General features: G+C 38.9%; 2 pseudogenes; both read right to left on the reverse strand.

Moving 5' to 3' along the window:
* Positions 1-3,829: 3,829 nt before the first annotated feature.
* Positions 3,830-6,245, reverse strand: LOC139008131 (serine/threonine-protein kinase tousled-like 2; annotated as a pseudogene).
* Positions 6,246-6,585: 340 nt separating this feature from the next.
* On the reverse strand, positions 6,586-7,532 carry LOC139008383 (cell adhesion molecule 1 pseudogene; annotated as a pseudogene).
* Positions 7,533-22,310: the final 14,778 nt, after the last annotated feature.

The following is a 22,310-nucleotide window of genomic DNA, read 5'->3' on the forward strand; positions in this document are numbered from 1 at the left end:
TGCCGCCATCTTGGTTTCCTCCCGATACTTGACATATTTATCTTTTAAAAAATCTCCCTAATTTGTCTATGTCTTTATGATAATATCTAATCTTCTGGAAAATAATAAGTATGTTAATTCATATTGATGATAATGATTGTATCTAGAGCTTTGATTGACAAGTAATGATAGCTACTTACTCCCTACCCCACCGATGAAAGATAAAAATTATCCATATAATTGGAGTTAATATACAAAAAGTGCCTAGCATCTAATAGATAATAAATGACAACTTTTATTATTAATATCTTATAATTAGTTATCCCCAACAATATTATATCCTACTTGCAAGTGAAGAAGACCATTTTTTCATTGTCAATAGTATCTACTAAATATGAGTGATTATTTGACCAACTGATGGTGAGTCCTTCCTCCTACTCACTAAATATCTGAACCACTCAAGTCCTACTCAATCATATGTAGTCTTGGTAAAACTAGAAAAGTTGGCGTTCATGCTACATGTCACTACCAGAACCAATATGTAGAGATAAGGATTGAATCTTTATGGACACTTTATTTAGATGGTCAGGGATCTGAGAAGATGGTGGGTCATGTACCCTAAAAAAATGTCTTAGATCCCATCTCAAGCCGACCTTTTCTATAAGGAGAAGAAAATAGAGGCAAAGGTTTGGAATTCAGGAAAAAGGTTAATCATATAAAAGCTGCAGTCTGGTCTGGCCAGCATGGCTCAATAGTTGAGCATCAATCTATCACAAGGTAGGGTTCAATTCCTGGTCAGAGCACATGCCCAGGTTCTGGGCTGGATCCTCAAAGGCAGGTGTGCAGGAGGCAGCTGATCAATGATTCTCTCTCATCCTCTCATCATTGATGTCTCTATCTCTCTCTCCCTCTCTCGTCCTCTCTGAAATCAATAAAATATGTATTTTTTTAAAAGCTGAAGTCTGGTGATTTTCTGAGCATCCCTTCATTTGCTAACCGGTGATCCTGTTTTCTGCTCTGGGCATCGGATACTCTCTCACTGGGGGACAATGGCTCAGATACTGTGTTGATCACTTGCAGTCCTCCTGGGGCACAAAGGCTGAATTGCGTGTGGTCTCCTGGAGTCAGAACAGGCCCAGTCACACATTTCAGTTCCTAGCACAATAACTGTCTACATGCATTAATTACCAAGCCTATTGACTATATAACTAAAGCGGAAAAAATTTAACTTTTTGAGTTCTCCATCATTAGTACACCTTTTCTATTCTTAATTTACTTTTATTAAATTATTCTTAATTTATTTGTTTTTACAAATCTATCTCTTATCCTCTCAACTAAATAGCAATCTTGAGGGCAAAGTCTTATGTTTTCTTGCACCTGGTTCAACATTTTGAACCACAAATATTGTAGAATGGGTGTGTCAGGAAGGAAGACTCTCTGCCTTTGAGCTCTTTGCATGTTTGCTACAACACCTCCTCTTCTTTGCTGAGCAGGGGTCACTTCGAGGCACCATAAAAGACAATAATTCAGGCACTAAATTAATACTGTTGTTCTGAATACCTTTGGATGATATTGTAGGCAATTAGATAGGCACGAGCAGTGTCGGAATGATGGGCCAGATGCAGAGGTTTTAGCCGGGTGAAGGGCTCTGGGTGCCTAGCACTACCAGCCCTTGCACCAAAACACCCTTAAGCATTAATCCCAGAGATGATATTTGGGCCTCAGCTGTGTTTCGGCTCCAGGCCCAGAAAAGAAGAAAAGAAGCAAAACTAGGTGGAGCTATGCCTTGGCTGAACTCAGAGCCAGCTGCAATGACTAATGACCTCCTCCCCTGGAGCCAGCCAATCAGTGGAGACCACAGCCCTGAGGAGACACACCAGGAAAGCTGATAATTATTCTATTGAGATCCTCCTGAGACCTCAAATAAAAGCCCTCTGGATGGAGGACCCAACCTGGCTCTCTCTGTGGATCATGCCCACTCCTTCCCCCCTTCTTTCCCTAGCGCGTTCTCTCTCTCTCATTCTCTCTCTCTCTCTCTCTCTCTCTCTCTCTCTTTTCAGGAGCAAACTCATGCCTCTCCTCCCCCTTTTGTCGCTCAAGGCTCATATCTCTTCCTCTTCCCAAAGCCCCAAGGACCCTTCTTTTGCCTCTGTAACTTGTTTTCTGAGCCCATTTCTTCCATGGCTCACCCCTTCTACCTCTGTGTCTTTCTAACTTCCTCTTATAATTCAAATCTTGGCTCTGACTTCTTCTCTTAGCCAGAACTCAAGAACTTGAGGTTGCTGAACCTCAATCTAATGCCTGGTGCCATCCAGTGCTTCCCTCCCCCCAACCCCACCTCCGACCCCAATCAACAGTATAAGGGGGCTTTTTGCCAGGCAGGTCCCTGTAAGAATAGTAGGGCCTTTGAAGCAGTGCTTTGTCCTACCTTAAGCTACCTTTGAAAGAACCATTGTTCATTTCTATTCCTTATCTTAGATCTTTTGGAAGGCAGAAAAAACAAGTGCCAAGATTTTTAGAAAACAAATAAACAAACAAGAATATGCAGCTTCCCAAGGAGTTCTTTATTTCAGACCTTTAGCATGACCTTGCTGAAAACACAGTACAGAGAAGGTTGGTTTAAATGGAGGAAGTAAGGCAGAGAGAAGTCAGAAACTTCTGGTCAGGGCATGTGCAGGAGGCAACCAGTCCATGTGTCTCTCTCAGATTAATTTTTCTCTCCATCCCTCTTTCTTTCCCCTCCTCCCTCCCTTCCACTCTCTCTGAAAAGCAATGGAAAACAAATATCCTCTGGTGAAGATTAACAAAACAAGAAAAGAAAAAGAAATAGTTGAAAACCTAGAGAGACCCAAGCTGCAGTCTTTGAACCTTATCCTTTGTCTAATGACAAAACCCCACACATGTCAGTTCTCCCACTCAATTTCTTCCCTATTGAGATGAGGGAAGCAATTGCACACAGGAGACCAGACAGAGAAGAAAGTTGCATCTGATTAGAATGAACATTGCCCTGTACTTGCTAATATGGGTTTCACTTTATGACCAAACATATTTTTTCACAAATATAATGGGGCGGGGGAGGAAACTGCATATTTTTAAAAATTGAAATTGTTTAGAGATAAAACACAAATGCTAGTGTCTTTAACAGGCAACAGCAACTTTTTTCCTCTAAAGCAGGGGGTCCTCAAACTACGGCCTGTGGGCCACATGCAAATACAAATATTGTATTTGTTCCCGTTTTGTTTTTTTACTTCAAAATAAGATATGTGCAGTGTGCATAGGAATTTGTTCATAGTTTTTTTTAAACTATAGTCCGGCCTTCCAATGGTCTGAGGGACAGTGAACTGGCCCCCTGTTTAAAAAGTTTGAGGACCCCTGCTCTAAAGTCAATCATCATCCCCAGTGAAGCTTTTGTGGAAATGTTACCTCAACTTTATTAAAAAATAAGAACCAGTTTAAATATAGACACTGGACTAGCCCCGTCTGTATTTTCAAATCCACATTCTTTATCTGAAGCACCGCATCAGGGACCTCCATGACCCTGCATGTTTTCCAGTTCACAGTACATGGAACCAGTTTCTCTTTTTAATTTTATTTGCTCAGAGCAGCCATATGCAGTAGCCATCGATGCCCAAACCTTGGGAGGAACCTTTTCCTACAAGGCCTGTCACAGCTGTCCAATGTTTCTCCTCAATGAGAATCATGCTGGCATGCTCTATAGATGGGGAAGAAAATCAAAGCACCTGGTAGAGGTTTCATGAGATCTATTCATATTCACTGTGCTCCAAACCTGCTTTGGATGCCATCAGTCAACTTTGTGCATGTTGGGCAGTTGGTGGTCTAGGAGAGGGTCTCAATTTGAAGAACTGTTGTTGGATGCCCCAGAGGTTGAGGTGATAGCAGCTTCAGCAGGGCTACTAATGGTGACTGACTTTTGGATGTGAGGCTAGCTGCTGGACATCAACGTGGTCCTCCTCTTGGTAGGCCAAACATTCTCAGGTAAATGCTTTTGCTGTAGGTGTTACTACTGGCATTGGCAGAAATTTCACTTCAGTAGCTTTAAGAATGGTATTATAGAATGTCTAGCTGGAGACCTGCCATGACCAAAAGGCTTCCTTCCATAAAGACACCGGCAGAAGGGGCCGGTTTGGCTCAGTGGATGGAGCGTCGGCCTGCGGACTGAGGGGTCCCAGGTTCGATTCCGGTCAAGGGCATGTACCTTGGTTGCGGGCACATCCCCAGTGGGAGATGTGCAGGAGGCAGCTGATCGATGTTTCTCTCTCATCGATGTTTCTGTCTCTCTGTCTCTCTCCCTTCCTCTCTGTAAAAATTCAATAAAATATATAAAAAAAAAAAAAAAGACACCGGCAGAAGATCATACCCACTGACCAGAGGTCAACTTTTAGATCTTTGATGGTTCTTTCTCAACTACAAAACACTCTGGTGGTCAATACCAGTAAGTACCTGCATCTTGTGATGTTACATCCATGCCATCCACTAAACTGTAGCTATCATCATTCTTGATCTTGGAAAGTCCAAAATCTGTGATTTTTATCTCTCTATAAGCTCTACCATTTACTAAAAGAATATTACCTGGTTTGATGTCATAGTGTCTGATGGGAGTTTTTATTTCATCTAAAACACTCACAACCTGCATGATAATGCCTTGGGCCTCTTTCTCTGCCATTAATTTGTACTGTTTCAGGTAGAAGTCCAGATCATTTCCGTCACAGTATTCCCATACTGTACAAAACAAATCAATGTCCAGTGAAAAGTAATTATACAGCTTAACTATTCTGGAATGATCTAGGTCTTTGTGACTCTGGTATTCCCTACATAGCTTGTGATACGTCTCATCTCTCCAGTTTTTATTTAACTAGTGAATTTTCACACATACATATATTTGTTCTGTTAGATTAAATGCCTTGTAAAAATTACTGAAACATCCTCCACCCAAAAGATGTAATAACAAATATCTGTCATTTCACATTGGATGATCTTTAAATTGTGAATTATCTTCAATATGGTTTGGGGTGTTTTTTTAGATCTATGATATATAGATTTCTAACCCTTTCTAGCCCTACGTGGATCTCTGCTTCCCCCTTTATAAGAGGATCATCTAATCTGAGTTGGAAGATTTCTTCTTGTTCATGGTGTTCTGCTAATGCTAACATTTCATTTTCAGCTCCCTTGGTCTTGCTTTCTGCTCTTTGGTTACTGAAGGGGCCTGTCCCAAGGCAGGAGGTTTCTGCTTTGCTAACATTTTCCATTGTCTTTCTATCTCTTCCTCTGTAAATTTATCCTACCTGTTGCTTGATAAGGTTCTGAAAAACAAACATAACCCACTGTCCATTGTTCAGTGAAAGAAGCCCCATGTCAGACAGTGGTAGCTTGCCACAATGCCAAGCAGTCTTGCATGCTCTGATCTCTACATGTCATCTTCTCTTATTTTGACTTTTTCAGGAGTTTCTTGCTCATTGTCACACATCCATTTAATCATTCTTTGTATTTCTCTAGCATTTTTTGCTATTCATCAATCTGTGGTCTCAGATTACAATTGGCTCTTAACAAATCATCTGTTCTTCCCTCCTTCTTCTCTAAGTCAGAATTCTTACTGTTTCCTAGTACAGATATTTTTTTCTTGTGAGGTCAGACTGGGTCTGTGTCTGCTGGGTGGAGATCTGTTTCTGGAGCTGCAGAAATGCTCTGTTACCAGATCCTGTAGAAGAGGGACTGTTTTGCTGAGCTGAAACCAAAGTGAAGCAGAGGCCAACCACCCTCCGTGTCAGCTGCTCTGTGTGGAGCCAAGGTTTTGCTAGCACCACTGACATCAGGGTTGGCAGAGCAGACTGCTCCTCCGATACCTCCTTTGCAGCACTGCCATCTAAACCATAGAGGGGCTCTTCTACTCACCTGGTAAGGGATTGGATAAGGAATGGTGCTGTGAGGATCGTGCAACTGGGGGAACACTTCTGCCAGGGCTGGCTCCTGGCCCACTTCTCCCAGCAAACTTAAAGCAACCACTAATTTTATGTTCCCTAGCAGTGTCTCTCCCTTGGCTAATTTCATACGGTTCTGATTTTCTTTTCTGGTTCACTGGTCATCCTGTTATTTCTTAGAAGCCTCTACTTTATCACTCACAGACCCCACGCTGCACAAGCTCTGGTTCGAAGACTACTGAGTGCCCCCTTACTAACACCATCTCCAGTAAACCTGACCTCTAATAATTCCTGCCATCATGGGTCCAAGCTTTGCAATTCTTCCATAATATCTACTGCCACTCCCTGCTGCTTCCTGGCTGCCCAACTGCTCTGCTCTGCCCTTGGGCTGACCTGGGGTGGAGCTGGGCCTCTCCTGAGTGTCTTAACCCCATTTCTCACCCACTCCTAGGAAGCTGCTGTGGGGGCCAGGCTGCACAAGAGAGCAGGAGTGGGGAGAGGTCTTGGACCAGCCTCCTGGCACCTAAAAGGAGGAAACCTTGCTTTTTAAAAATGTTTATTCCACTGAATATTCTTTTATTCCCTGGGAAATATTTCATTCTTTACATTAGGGGACAGAAGACAGGACAATGAGTTGAGAATGCACATCTCTGTGTTGTGACATTTCTGCTCATGACCTTCTGCCAACCTTGGCCTTCAGAATTTACTGGGCCTTCCAGATGGCTTTACATGTTAACTCAAGTGCATCCCCCTTCCTGTGTTAAGCCTTGTAGATGGTGAGTCATCTGAATATGCACTGGAGGCGTGTGCTATACTTCCAGATGGATCTGCAAGTTCCTGGTGATGACAGGGTGCTCCATCTGACAGATCACGGGGACCCCATCCTTGTGCATCTTCAGTATCAGCTGAATAGTCACAGGGAATAGGTCTGACCACTCTTCCGCCTCCAATTTACTTTTGAGCTCCTTGTTCCCTTTCAACCATCTGATAGTCTGGCTGGTTTGCTGGCCATGGCAGTTCAATTGACTTTAGTCTCCTCACCTTCCACGCACCTAATCTGGATATCAACCATAAGATTACATGGTGGGACCCGTACTGTGGTTGTGGTATAACTTTCTGGGGGGACAGGATAGGTTAGTGTAGAGTTGGCAAAAGTATTGAGACATTTGTCAATGACACTTTGAGTTCACTGCTAGAAAAATTCAGCAACTGAAACCTACTGTCCTTCAAAGGCCTGAAGTTTCTGAAATAAATGGTCTGCCTGCTTGGATTCAGTAGCTGATGGTTGCAACTTCTACCTCAATAACTGCCATGTCTTTTGTAAATAAATTCTGTCCATCACCAGGTTTGCTGTGGCTTCTGTAAAACCCTCATGGTAGGACTTCCATTCAGTTAGATTTCAGGTGGTTCTGAAAGATGGTTGTCAAAGCTTGTGATTTTTTATAAGAAGAATACTCAGATAATTTTAAACCAGTTTTCTTAAACATTCCTTATTAGAAATGAATTATGTTTCAGGTTTGTAATGTGTGTTTTTTTTAATTAACAAAAGCTGCCTCCTGGCTAATTCCAGCAGGCATGCTGGAATACCGTGTGCATCACTCTTATCAGGTACGGCATTTTGCACCTAAGATTAAAACAAACCTTAAAATATCTACCTCATCAGTAAAGAAATCAATTATTAAAGGATATTAGTACAGAAAACAACTTTCTCTTCAGACACCATGGCCTTTGATGGTGTTGCAAATTAGTAAATTAGCTAAGAGCTAATGGATATAATTCTGCAAATTTTCTCCATTAATTTTAGTGTCTGCCTTGATCACTTTCCAAAACCTGACAAAGAGCAATAATTTATGAGGACTTAGAAGAGGCTGGTCGGTATATATTGTATTATAAGTCCCCAGATGTTTGAGTAAACTTCTCTTGCTCCCCATCTCAGTAGTTCCAGAGACAGGCTTTTATCCTATACCGCCACCAACCACTTGAGCTAAGCTAGGTCCATCAGAGTCCTATGACTATTACAAATCAGAACTAAAGAAAGAATACTATCCTTTTTGGTAATAAATTGTTGTGTGGCTGAGGGCCACAATTCCAGATACAAAGGAAAGGCCATCCAAGCGTGATTTCAACTCAGAAAACATAGACAGATGAGAGAAACTTTTGAGCCCCAAGACAACTTCTGTCATTCCCATGGTTCATGTAAATTAGCCAACAAATTGTTCTATTTTTATTTTGGCAGAAGCTAATTTTAGTTTGGTTTAACCACTGCAGCCAAAAGAATGGAAACTGTTCCAAGAAAATGCCTTACATCACACTGACAACTTACTTGATGACATGACTTGAATCTTTTGTATATTTTTATTACTTATTCACACCCAGTGAAGGACTCAGCATATAGCAATTGCTTGATAAAATATTCTGGTTTGTTTTCACTAAAAAGAATGACTCTAATCATTGGAGGCCACAAGGCAGATTCATGCAGACTTGGCGGGCGATGAGATAGTCTTGGTCAAGGGAAGATAGTGTGTTCTTCAATTCATTCTGCACAGTTTAGGGCACAGTCCTGGCCTTAGTTACAGAATGCCAGACCTCAGTAAATACAGTCTTAAATCAATGTCCTGTAAATAAAAAGCTCCTTAAGTGTTGTTAAATTGGTATAAATCTTTTTCTTCTTATTAAACCTGGGTAATGTCACAGTGACCTTACTAAATTGAGTACAGCTACTTAGTACTTATTTAAAGACTTGGGATATGTGATAAATAAATACGGTTGTTGTATGATTTCTGTAAGTAGGAATACACAGTCTGCTGAACTAATGACCAGAGAATCGTCTCACAAGACCAAATCCTGAAGAGGTCAGTGACCGCTGGCCAAAGATGTGTTTACAGAGGCCATTTATGAACAAGATTTAACTCCAGATCAACATCCTCAGGACCTGACCTTTATTCTTTTTCCTCATTTCAAAGGCTTGTATCTAGCACTTGGCTTCTTGCCTCCTTACCAAGGCATGCTGATTTTCCAAAAGATAAATATTAATATAGCCTAGCAAACACAAATGCTCTGCAGAATGCAAAAGCTAAGAGACATTATTAGTTTGTAAATTTGATGAGAGCTTCCAGAAGAACTACTTTAAAAGCCATAGTCCCAAACTCATAACACTTAAGAATAGATAGAGGAGCTAATAGTACATTAGCTAATAGGAAAAAAAAGTATAGAAGTGTATTAATGGAAAAGAAGAGGTGGGAGAGTGTGTTGATAGGCAAGAGAATATGCTGTACAGGCATGCATTGCATAATGACGTTTCCATCAACATGGACCGCATATATGATGGTGGTCCCATAAAATTATAATGGTGCTGAAAAATCTCTATCCTAGTCACATCATAGCCATTATAACTTCTTGCACAAAAATTACTTATTTGTTTGTGGTGATGCTGGTGCAAACAAGCCTACTTCCTACTAGCTATATAAAAGTATAGCACATATAACTATGTACAGTAACATAGAAATTGATACTGATACTAAACGACTATGTTACTGGTTTACGTATTTACTACACTATATTTCTTATCATTATTTTAAAGGGTACTCTCTACTTATAAAAAAAAGTTTGCTTCCAAATTTACAGGGAACTCATACAACTTAACAAAAGGAAGATAAACAATCCAATCAAAAAGTGGGCAAAGGACCTAAATAGACATTTTTTGAAAGAGGACCTACAGACGGCCAAGAGACATATGAAAACATACTCAAAGTCACTAATCATCCAAGAGATGCAAATCAAAACAACAATGAGGTACCATCTCACACCTGTCAGAATGGCTAACATCAACAAACAACAAGTGCTGGCAATGATCCGGAGAAAAAGGAACCCTCGTGCACTGCTGGTGGGAATGCAGACTGCTGAAGCCACTGTAGAAACAGTATGGCATTTCCTCAAAAAATTAAAAATGGCACTCTCATTTGACCCTGTAATCCCACTTCTAGGAATATATCCCAAGAAAGCAGAATCACCAATCAGAAAGGATATATACACCCCTATGTTCATAGCAGCACAATTTACAATAGCTAAGATTTGGAAACAGCCTATGTGCCCATCAGCAGATGAGTGGATTAAAAATGGTGGTACATCTATACAATGGAATACTACGCTGCTATAAAAAAAGGGAACTCTTACCATTTGCAACAGCATGGATAGACCTGGAGAGCATTATGCTAAGTGAAATAAGCCAGTCAGAGAAAGATAAATATCACATGATCTCACTCTTTTGTGGAATATAATAAACAACATAAATTGATGAACAAAAATAGAACTGGAGACAACGAAGCATCGAACAGATCGTCCAACCTAACTAAGAGGGAAGGCGGAGAGTGGGGTAGGGGGACTTGTGTGCATGCATATGAGTGCAATCAATGGATACAGATAGTAGGGGGAGTGAGAGCATGTGCTGGGGGGTTGGGAGCAGCCGGGGGCAGGTCAATGGGGTGGGGGGGGAGACATATGTAATACTTTAAAAAATAAAGAATTTAAATTTAAATAAAAGTTTGCTATAAACAATATGCCATGTTACACCGGCAGCAGCCTCATATATCTCATGCTTACCATGTCTCTTTGATTGTATCTTTTTATCTTATGCTTGATTTAATCTCGTTATTTTATACATTTAGTGTAGACTAAGTGTATAGTATTTATTAAGTCTACAGTAGTATGGAGTAATGTCTTGGGCCTGTAATGTCACTCACTACTCACTCACTAACTCACCCAGAGCCACTCCCAGTCTTGTAGGCTCCATTTATGGTAACTGCCCTGCACAGGTGAACCATTTTTTATTTTTTATAACATAATTTTACTCTACCTTTTCTACCTTTAGGTAATTACAAATGTATTTCATTGTGTAAAAGTGTCCACAGTGTTCAGTACATTAACATGCTGTACAGGTTAATAGCCTAGGAGCAACAGGTGTAACATATACCCTAGGTGTATAGTAGGCTACACCATCTAGGTTTGAGTAAATGCACTCTGTGATTTTCACACAATGATGGAATTATCTATTGCTGTTGTTATGTTAGTACAATAATAGCAGCTATAATTATTTAAGCAATTAGTGCATGAAAAATGCTCTACATATCTCAACAACTCTACAATATACTTATGTGGAATTGCCCCCACAAACAGGGAAGAATGCTGAGGGTGATAAGGTTAAATGAATTGCCAGAGGCTATGTAATTAGTAAGTGGCAGAGCTGGGGTTCAGTTAGTCAGCATTTTAATTGCTCTTATTCCTTGTCCTTAGAGAAAACTGCTGCACTCCCTTTCCCTGCCCCTCTAGGTGCCTATGTTCCACTTCAGATCTACCTAATTCAGAGGTTAGGTACTTTCTATTCATCAAATTCTAAGTTTTCCAAATAAACATAGGTCCCTTCTACTCTGTCTACAGATACACCTCATCAATAGAAAGGAAATGGGTTTTTTAAAAAAGAATTCGAGGTGTTGGTTTATTCTTTGTTCTTCATACTCTCATCCCACTATACACATTCATAAGTATATACAAATACATGGTCATATCCTTCACACTTAAAGTGGCAGGACAGCTATTTGCCTAGGGAAACATTTACAGATGGAAGAGCTCATTCAGCAGCAGTTACAGGTCTCACGGTCAGAGCACAGTCAATGACTTGGGACTTCAGACCAGTGGTCCTTCAAGCTCAAAAGTTTTATCTCCAACAGAATATGAAGGACTACACTATAGTTAGCCTGCTGCCCTCCTTGACAAATGCCACTCCTAACTGGTGTCCATCCCCCCATTATCTAAGACAGGGGTCCTCAAACTTTTTAAACAGGGGGCCAGTTCACTGTCCCTCAGACCGTTGGAGGGCCGGACTATAGTTTAAAAAAAAACTATGAACAAATTCCTATGCACACTGCACATATCTTATTTTGAAGTTAAAAAACAAAACGGGAACAAATACAATATTTGTATTTGCATGTGGCCCGTGGGCCATAGTTTGAGGATCCCTGGTCTAAGAGAACTAACTGGTATCCATCACCCCACTGCCTAAGACATTTCAAATAGAAGGTGCCTAATCAATAGGTGCAGAATAAATTGATTCAAGATTTACCTAAACTTTTATTGAGCCCATGCTATAAAGTGCCAACAGGAAACAAATGACCTGCTCCAAGAGTTTAAATGAAGAGAGCTTATTACCAGACACATCGACACCCAGGAAGTTTCACCAGTGGGAATCTGCTATATCTTGTAGGCCTGAGGGCAAGCAGAGGATATTACTAGAGCTAGTAAGAGTTGGAGCCAGGAAAGGCTCCACAGTACAAGATGCATCTTACCTATATCTCCATCCACAGTACAAGATGCATCTTACCTATATCTCCATCCACAGTACAAGATGCATCTTACCTATATCTCCATCCACAGTACAAGATGCATCTTACCTATATCTCCATCCACAGTACAAGATGCATCTTACCTATATCTCTATCCACAGCATAAGATGTATCTTACCTATATCTCCCATCATTCAAACCTGAGCAGAAGCCAGAGAGTAAAGAAGTCTAGTGATGCCATCCATAGGGGTCAGGCTTTCAGGGCTCAGAGCAGAGAAGGAAACAGACTGGATCTTTAGAAATCAATGCTGGGGGACCCATGTTTTCAGTGGGAGGTGGGTCTTATTTTATTACCTAGTGCATAGGAAGTAGAACAAAAGATATTTTCATGAAATAATAAAATTTCATACTTTTATTCTCAGGTTGAGGACACCTAACTTTTCTTCTACTTTTCCTAGATAAATTGTCTACAAAGCTGTGTACTTAAAGATAATAAATATAGGCCAGAGATAACACAGGGCCACTTTTGCTCACTTTTATTACTTTCCCCTTTATAAAAGACATTTTCCATCTAAAGGAAAATAGTGTATAGTGTAAAGAGGAATTTGCAGTGAGAAATAAGTTTCCAATCAAAAGGAATGTTTTAAAAAATGTAAGCAGTTGGTAACATGATATGATTCTAATGACATAAAAATCTCCCCAATCAGCCTGTTACTTAGCTGATATTCCTCCCACCTATTCCCTCTTTAAGGTCCTTTTAACCGTAACTCAATAATGCTAATGTAGGGACCCAACAGAAAAGAATATTTCAACAGAGAGGGATTTTGAATGAGTCTATTTTGATAAGATAGGAGGCCAGGTAAGTATTCCCAAGAGAAAATGTCTAGGTATATCATGGCAGAGAGAACTGTCTGAATTGGACTGCACCCCAGGGCTTGTCCTCTCTTCCCTTGGTCTCCCTCAACTGACCTGCCAAGGTAATGCATCATAGTCACCATGCTCAAGTGTGAAGGGCAATGGTGTTGCCTCAAGATGATTCCTGTTCAAGACATCTGAAAATTCATGTTTTTTAAATATGAAAAATTTTTGTCTCTAGAAGGCACATACACTCTTCCCTACATAAAGATGATATACTGACAGTAGGTTCCAATGGCTAGACCAGTGATGGGGAACCTTTTGAACTCGGGGTGTCAGCATTTTGAAAAACCCTAACTTAACTCTGATGCCATGTCACATATAGAAATTTTTTTATATTTGCAACCATATTTTTGATATTTATTTTATATACTTAAATGCCATTTAACAAAGAAAAATCAACCAAAATAATGAGTTCGCGTGTCGCCTCTGACACACGTGTCATAGGTTCGCCATCACTGGGCTAGACCAAGACAAAGCCCAAACTCCTGTAGTAAACAAGGAGTGGGACAGCACACTCAGGTAACAGGCCTGGGACAAGTAGCTCAGAGTGACCCCAGCAACTGTCCTGATTCTCTATATCCTTGGGATGGTTTCCTTGAGAAGCATGTGTGAAGAAAGTGGGGAGGTTGCCAGACCTCCTCCAATTCACTTTTTACTATGGTTTACACCAGTGATGGTGATGAGAGGGGCCAAAATATAGTTGAGCTGTCTCCTATCCACACTCTGTCTGCCTGGCACAAGAAGCATCATAGCAAACTGCACACACTTCAGATGTGTCTAGCCAGCAGCTAGAAAGATACAGTTACGTCTTTATTTCAAGTCACTTTGCCTCTGTTTATGAAACTTCAGATTTCATTACCTTTTGTCAAACTATAAATTCATATTAACTTTCCTTCAACCCAACCAAATCCTCAAAGTTCAACAACAATTGTTCTTAATCCTGAAGATAAGTGTATTTGTTGAATAGGGCATTAAGGCTTTACATATCTCTGTTATATATTTAGAAAAGAAGAAAAGGAAGATAATTATGAATAAGAAATGGGAAAAGATGCCCTAGCTGGTTTGGCTCAATGAATAGATCTTCGGCCTGTGGACTGAAGGGTCCCGGATTCAATTCCAGTCAAGGGCATGCACCTTGGTTGCAGGCAGATCCCCAGTAGGGGGTGTGCAGGAGGCAGCTGATCGATGTTTCTCTCTCATCGATATTTCTAATTCTCTATCCCTCTTCCTTCCTCTTTGTAAAAATATTAATAAAATATATTTTTTTAAAAGAAATAGGAAAAGAAAGACACAAGAGGAAAATAAATGTGCAACATAATACAATATCCTTTCATTCAGGTTCAAAAACAAGTTTTATTCACCCTGAACTCATAAATACCTTCAAAATAAGGGAAATGAGTAAAGCCTTATTAAATATGATTTCAAGAGCCAATGTTTACTTTGACTACTGTCCAATCAGTCAATATAGAAATCTGAAAGTAAAACTGGAAAATTCTCCAGAGAGAAAAAACTAAAAGGTCAAAATACAAAGTCTATTCAATAAAACCTAGACATACTCTCCTGGCCTATCACAAATACAGAAGAAAGGGTCCCCTAAAGGCATTGGAGAAGGGAAACTTTAGAAGCTGTATAATTATGTTCAAATATTCAAATGTTGTTATGTTGACAGAAAACATAGACTTAGTCTACATGGCTGCAGAGGCAGAATGATGAACAAGTAAATTTTTCCTGGAACAAAAGACAGAATTTCTTAACATTTCAAACTATTCAATGCTGAATTCTCCATCACTAGAAGTGTAGAGCAGAATTTGGATATGAAGACTCAGGGAGCAAAGATTCCTATACTATAAGGAAGCTTATGAACAATGATATTTAAACCTCCCATCCCCCAAAAAAACTGAGTCTCAAGAATAATCTACTCATATTTGCAGGTTTTAGGGGTTGTGTGTTTATTTAAGACTTTTAAAGATAATTTTTAGATTTACAGCAAAATTTTGAGGAAAGCATCTTACCCCTACACATGCATAGCCTCCCTAATTATCAACATCCCCCACCAGAATGATAATATGTTAAACTAATGAACATATATTGACATATCATAATCACCCAGAAAACAGTCTACATTAGGGTTCACTTTTGGTGTTGTACACTTTATGGGTTTGAACAAATGTATAATGACATGCATCCATCATTTTATGATATCAAAAGATTAAATAAAAATCGCTGTGCTCTGTTTATTGATTCCTTTCGCCCCACCCCAACTCCCTGTAACCATTGATCTTTTCACTGTGCCCATAGCTTTGCCTTTCCTACAATGTTAGATAGTTGGAATGATACAGTATGTAACCTTTTCAGATTGACTTCGTTCACTTCATAATGTTTAATGTTCCCTCATGTCTTATCATGACTTGACATCTCACTCTCTTTCAGTGTTGAATAATATTCCATTGCCTGGATGTACCACAGTTTATCCATTCACCTACTGAAGAACATCTTGGTTGCTCCCAAGTTTTGGCAGTTATAAAGTTGCTATAAACATCAGGGAATAGGTTTTCATGTGAACATAAGTTTTAAACTCCTTTGGGTAAATATCAAATCACGTGACTGCTGGATTACACAGTAAGAGTGTTCAGATTTGTAAGAAACCACCAAACTTGTCTTCCAAAGTGGCTGTACCATTTTGCATTCCCACCAGCAACAAATGGAACTTCCTGTTATAAGTCATCCTCACCAACATTTGGTATTGTCAGTGTTCTGGATTTTGGCCATTCTAATAGGTGTATATTGGTATCTCATCATTGTTTTAATTTGCATTTTCCTAGTGACATATGATGTGGAGCATGGTTTCCTATGCATACTTGCCATCTGTACATCTTCTTTGTTACAGTATATGTTGAGATCTTTGGTTCATTTTTTAATTAGGTTGTTTGTTTTTGCTTGTTGGGGTTTATAAAAGTATATTTTAGTAGAAAATATTTTTACACCTTTAACCATATCATGAAAAACTTGGCTGTCAGGCAATCAGAGCATCCTATTTACCTAGTATTTGTCCATTCGAATTGTTAAAATATGGAGAAAAGTTACTCAGGCCAAAATCTTGGTGTCACTGCCAAACTTGCTTTTTAATCTCATACCTCAGATCCAATCAAATAGCAAATTCTATTGACTCCATCATCAAAATAAATCCAGTATCTGTTCACTTCCCATCTGTCAATTATTTTAACCTTCATCCAAGTCACTACCGTCTCTTACTTGGCTTGTGTAAAGAAAGAGACTTTGGGATTGGTCTCCCTTCATCCCACCTTGCTCCCATATTGAATATTCTCAACATGGCAGCCAGAGAAAGCATTCCAAATAAATACCTTGTTATTCCTTTCTTGGCCCAAAGCTTTTCCAGTTTTCTTTTTCACACAGCCACATCTGGCACACATTTAAGCACTCAAAATTTGCTGATTAAATCTTTTTATAGGCTTCCCAGGAGGTTCTAGGAAAAGGTTTTTTAAAAACACTGATCTATGAAAAGAAAGGGTTGCTTAATGTAAAGAAATATGGGATTAAATAGACTGTTTACTCTGTTAAGATATTAAAGGTTTATAAATATTTGAGTATCATCATACAAAAAATGTATAAAATATAACTCTTATCAAGTCTTCTATAAAACATTTTCTCTGGTTTTAGCTCATACTATTGTTTGTCTTATAAAGTAATATAAATTTTCTTTTTTTAATATTTCTTCTCTCTCTAAAAACATTTTTTTAATACTGGAAAGGAATATATATCCATTTACAAAACTGAAGACCCAGGGGACTGAGGAAAAATCTGAATCATTAGAAATCCTGGGGAAGGGAAATCCAAAGGTGAATAATTTGGTTATAAATTAAAATTTAGAGTAAATCCACACCACCAGAATCTAGAAGGCACATTTAATTAAGTTATTGTGTCAATGATAAATATACTAAAGTTGGTAATTGCACTATGGTTATGAAGGGTAATATTTTTATTTATTTATTTTTAAAATATCTTTTCACTGACTTTTTAGAGAGTGGGAAAGGAGAGGGACAGAGAAACATCGATCAGAGAGACATTAATCAGCTGCCTCCTAAATGCCCCCTATTGGGGATGGAGAGAGCTCATAACCCAGGTATGTGCCTTGATTGAGAATTGAACTGGCAACCTCTTGGTGCATGGAACAATGTTCAATTAACTGAGCCACACAGACCAGGGCTGTAGGATAATGTTTTTAATCAGAGGAAATACTCATTGAAGTATTTAAGAATAAATGGCCATGATGCCTGCAACTTACTTTCAAGTATTGTGTATGTGTGTGTAATATTACACAACTATAGCTAATTCAAACAGGCACAGGACCAGACAGGTCTGATGCCCATGAGCTGCAGCAGGAGTTGGAACAATAAGCAGAATGTTGGGCACATGAGCATAAGAAGACACAGAATATTTTTGTATTATCTGACATAGATAATCCTGCTTGACTCACTTCCCCTTTATTTCTTAGAAATTGAAGTATGAATCTTGATTGAACACTTGATAGAATATATTTCCAATCCTTCCATGGAAACTAACTAGATTTATTTAAGAGCACAAAAAAGTATTCTTTCTGGAGACCACTGGGAATACAAAAGCATTGTAGAAGATTCTGGACTGATACCTAAGAGTTATTATTTTTAATGTGACCCCTTTTTTAAATTTCTTGAGTGAAGATCGAAGAAATTTAGTTTGTATTATAAGAATTAAAAATAAAATGATCAAACTCTTGGATGTGACAGATTTCTTTCATATCATTTGAGATAGATATTTCTAACAGACTCTGAACATTTCTTCTGCCTTTATTTCTTAGGAATTGAAGAGCGGATCTCAGTTAAACAGTTGATAAAATAGATCTATACATATTTATATATAAAATATATCTATATATATTTCCAATCTTCCCTTGCAGCTAGATTTAGCCATGTAACTAACATTTGGCCAATAAAATGAAAGTGGAAATGTGTGTGAAACTTCTAGGGTCTCCTTAACCAAATATTAATATGATGCCTAGTGCTTCAGCTGCCATCTGGGGCCATATGCAGCATGTCAAGAAAGGCCAGGGTAGCAAGATTGAAAGAACCAAGGTTTCTGATTAACATGGTACTACTCTACTAGTCCTGTACTCCTTGCATCCAGACTTCCAGGGAAATAAACTCCTGGTTATTTAGAATTTTCTTTATTTGCAACTAAATCTAACCTTAATTAATACAGATTCTTCACCATCACTAAATATGGTACACTTATTTTCCACAATCACAAGGTTTTCATCATTCAGCCTGCTTGGTCCATTATGAGAAGCCACTGGGAATCTGGCAAAGATTCTGCACTAGGCTCAAGTTTTGCAGGCAAAGCTGGATTATACTAGGCAGCATTTGCCCCAACTCATTCTTGGGTCAACAAATTCACTGGAGTCTGACCTAAGGTTAGTTCATACTAATCATTATTATATATTTCAACCCACTGATTTTTTTTTCAATTTCTAAAGTAGAATAGTTTGATTTCTTCCTCAGAGAGGTATAACAATAGCCTGGCCTCCACTCACAAATATTTGCAAGGGTCTGGTTGGGTATTAGTAATGATTAGAGTCCATGGATATTTTTCTCCAGGTGCCCATGTTGGCATGAATGGTAAATACTAAGAAAAGAATGATCAGATTTGATGTACACTGTGGTACTATCCACCAGAATAAATAGTGTCACATTTCCGGTTTCCTCCATGTGGAATTGGGAAAATCAGATGCCTTGGAATTGTAGTGTCAGCCGAAAGCAATAGCAGCCACCACCTGGAAAAATAGGATTGGGGGGACCTGACTGAAAATGAGGATTTCAACTAAAGGTCTGCAGCAAGACCCCAGTTTCCCCAGAAAGGTTATATCTGGGTGAACACCTAAATTTGTTTTGTATTTTAATGGTCATAAAATAAATAAGGAAAGTCAGAGAGTCTACACCCTCCCTTCTGAATCACCTCTATCTAAATGTCATTGGTGAAGATATTATAATTCAATATTTGAGTTAAGGTAAAACACTGTAAATCTTACTTATCAGGTTATGACTCGGTGTAGGGAAATTTGAATAAACCTGTGGTAACATAACAGAAAATAAATTTCTAATACTGCCAAGGCAAACTGCTGGGAATTAAAATGCATTGTTCTTAGAAAAAATGTCATTTATCAATTAAGGGTGACTAAGCGATCTTCCTGAATAGAAACTGAAGCCATAGTTGATACAATTTCCTTTCCTTTTGTTTCTTGTATTCCCTAGTTAATGTCTCACATAGGAATATTGATGGCCAAGTCAGAAAATGAATGGAGGGTTTTGAGAAGGCTCAGCACCTAATCATGTCCCTGGCCTGGCTCTGTTTCTCTAATCCCCTTCCCAAATCCCTCACTTTCGCTGGGATCTGAAACTGCTCCTGAGTTTTGTCGTGGGGAGGCTGCATTGCTCCAGACCTTCCCATTTGGCATAGCTACTCACCAGTACTCTGCACCATGTGAGTTCTACCCATGCAAGAGGACCTTCTTCAACAAAGAAATAAAAAATAATTCCAATAATATATTTAGGCGGAGGTGAATCCATCTTAAGAAACTCATTTGGGCCCTAATCAGTTTGGCTCAGTGGATAGAGTGTCGGTTTGCGGACTGAAGGGCCCTGGGTTTGATTTTGGTCAAGGGCACATACCTCAGTTGAAGGTTCCTGGCCCTGGTCAGGCACATGGGGGAGGCAACCAATTGATGTATCTCTCTCACATAGGTGTTTCTCTCTGTCTCTCCCTCTCCATTCCACTCTCTCTAAAAATCAATGAAAAAAAAATATCCTTGGGTGAGAATTAAAAGAAGAAAGAGAGAGAGAGAAAGGAAGGAAGGAATAGAGGGAGGAAGGAGGGAAGGAAGGAAGGAAGGAAGGAAGGAAGGAAGGAAGGAAGGAAGAAAGGAAGGAAGGAAGGAAAACTCATTTGGTCCTCTGTGTCCATTTATATGTTAGTACAACCCTGTAATTCAACTATTTTTCCCTCATATCCTTCAATGATCAAATCAGTCCTCATCAAATCCAAGTTTCCTAGAATTACAATTAGTCCTGCAATTCATGAAATTATTGATTAGTTTTTTCTTAAATACTAACACTCAGATTTAGGATCTATGATATCTCCCCCAAATCACAATTTTGATTAATCCCAAAGTGGTGATTTTTGAACATATCTAAAGGGAAAGGATAGTGGAGTTATTGGGCCAAAGTTCTTTACATTCAGAGAGATAAGTATACATTTTAAAACTTTGTAATAAACTTTTAAAAATAAGATTTAAACATTAAACAATATTTTTAAATTCAATTTAAAATATATCCTTTTAATGTTTTAGTACAGAAAGAATTTCACCCTTAAGATTTTTGACCTACTTATCTTGATGTTCTCTTTGGTTCTTTAGAACTTTGGACTGTTCACATAAACAGTCTACCATGACTTTGGTTCTGGTGGCAGCACTTCAGTAGTTGCTATGGTTCCTGAGAGTATCATTATTCCAGTGCTGCCTCAATGTCCTTTGTAATCTTATTTAATTCAAAACTAAGCTTATTAAGGATTCAAAGTGCTGGTATTACAAAACCAATTTGCCATATCCAGACTCTTTATCTCCACTCAGACTAGGTGACTGACATGGAAACAAAGAAACTGATAACTCAAACTCTTTCTCATTATCATCCTCTAGAGCAGCCCTGTCTCCGTCAAAATGGAGAGGATGATTGAAATCTTTGGTAAAAGTACAGAAACCAATTTCTTCGCATTTTAGTAAGAACCAAATCATATGGGTGGTTGAGAAAACCTGTTCTGCTGATCTGGAGAGCAGTGTAGACATCCTCTTTACTGACTTCCCTGACTCCTTTTGCAGTTTTCTATAAATTTGAGCCATTATAATCTACCTTTACTTACTTTCCATATATATAAAGTACTAATTTCTTCCAATGCAAACACCTCTTACAGAGCCATATTATGTAGTTTTCCTCAAAAGATTCCCTCATGCCCTAGCAACAGATTCTCCAGAAGTCTGGCTGTCCATTAAAAGTAGTTCTTGATAATTATGTTTCAGACAATCTCTGGTTTAAGAGAGGCAGACAAATTTACATGGGTGCTTTGCTCATCTCATTTATACCTAAGTTGATTGACAGTAACTGTATCTGATGACAACTATTCCTTCCTCATTAAAGCATCAAGAGGCAGACTTCCATTATTCTCTAATAGAGATTTATTAAGATAACAGGCATTTAAAAATGATCACAATAAAGCATGGAATGTTAAGATAAAAGAACATTGCTTGTATTTATCCTAAACTCTAGTTATATCTTACATTTTATCTTGAGGAAATAAAATGTCCTAGCCCATGTTTTCTCAACTATTTCTTAATAGTTTATTAAGTTCATGTGTTCAGAGTTAAAGGAAGAATTGTAAATGCCAGTGGCAAAAAAAAAAAAAAATTCCCTTGGTTTTCTGAGACAGGCTTGTAAGTTCCCCTAGGTTGCTGGGGGACTACCTTCTCACCATTTCTTCACTATAAAGTGTGAACCAAGCGATAACTAGAACAGAGGCCAAGTGAGCGTTTGAATTTATTCCCTCCTTCATTACTCGCAGAGTTGAATTGGAAGGTGTAGCGTGGATCTGTAGTCAACATGGAGACCTCCTACCACTTTCTCTCAATTCTAGGTCTTGGGAACCACATGTAGGAAGAAGTGAAACTACAGAGCATCTTGAGCATATTCAGATGTGAGGACTCAAAGGAGACATAGATTCTGTCCTGGCTCAATCCAGGAATAAAGAAAGAAATCCATCAGGCTGGACCATGATTTTCAACATGGTAACTCCTTCCAAAGGGAATCAGGTTCCTGTGCTCTTCTTGATAGAGGGCGGTGACGAGAGTAGAGAGAGGGAACTGAAGCATTTCACCAATACTGTCTCCTCTTGGGCTTTGAGGTGGTAATTTTCTCACATCTATGGACATGTGAGATATGGAGCACTGAACCATTTTCCCTAATAAAAGAAGAACAAAGTAGAGTGTCACAAGCCAAGGAGTTAAGGAAGTGGAGTATCAAGTAGTTTTTTATTCAAACTGTGA

The sequence above is a fragment of the Myotis yumanensis genome, unplaced genomic scaffold, assembly GCF_028538775.1.
Source record: "Myotis yumanensis isolate MYYU_CA2020_CCGP unplaced genomic scaffold, mMyoYum1.0.hap1 SCAF_4, whole genome shotgun sequence".
In the NCBI taxonomy this organism is placed as follows: Eukaryota; Metazoa; Chordata; class Mammalia; order Chiroptera; family Vespertilionidae; genus Myotis; species Myotis yumanensis.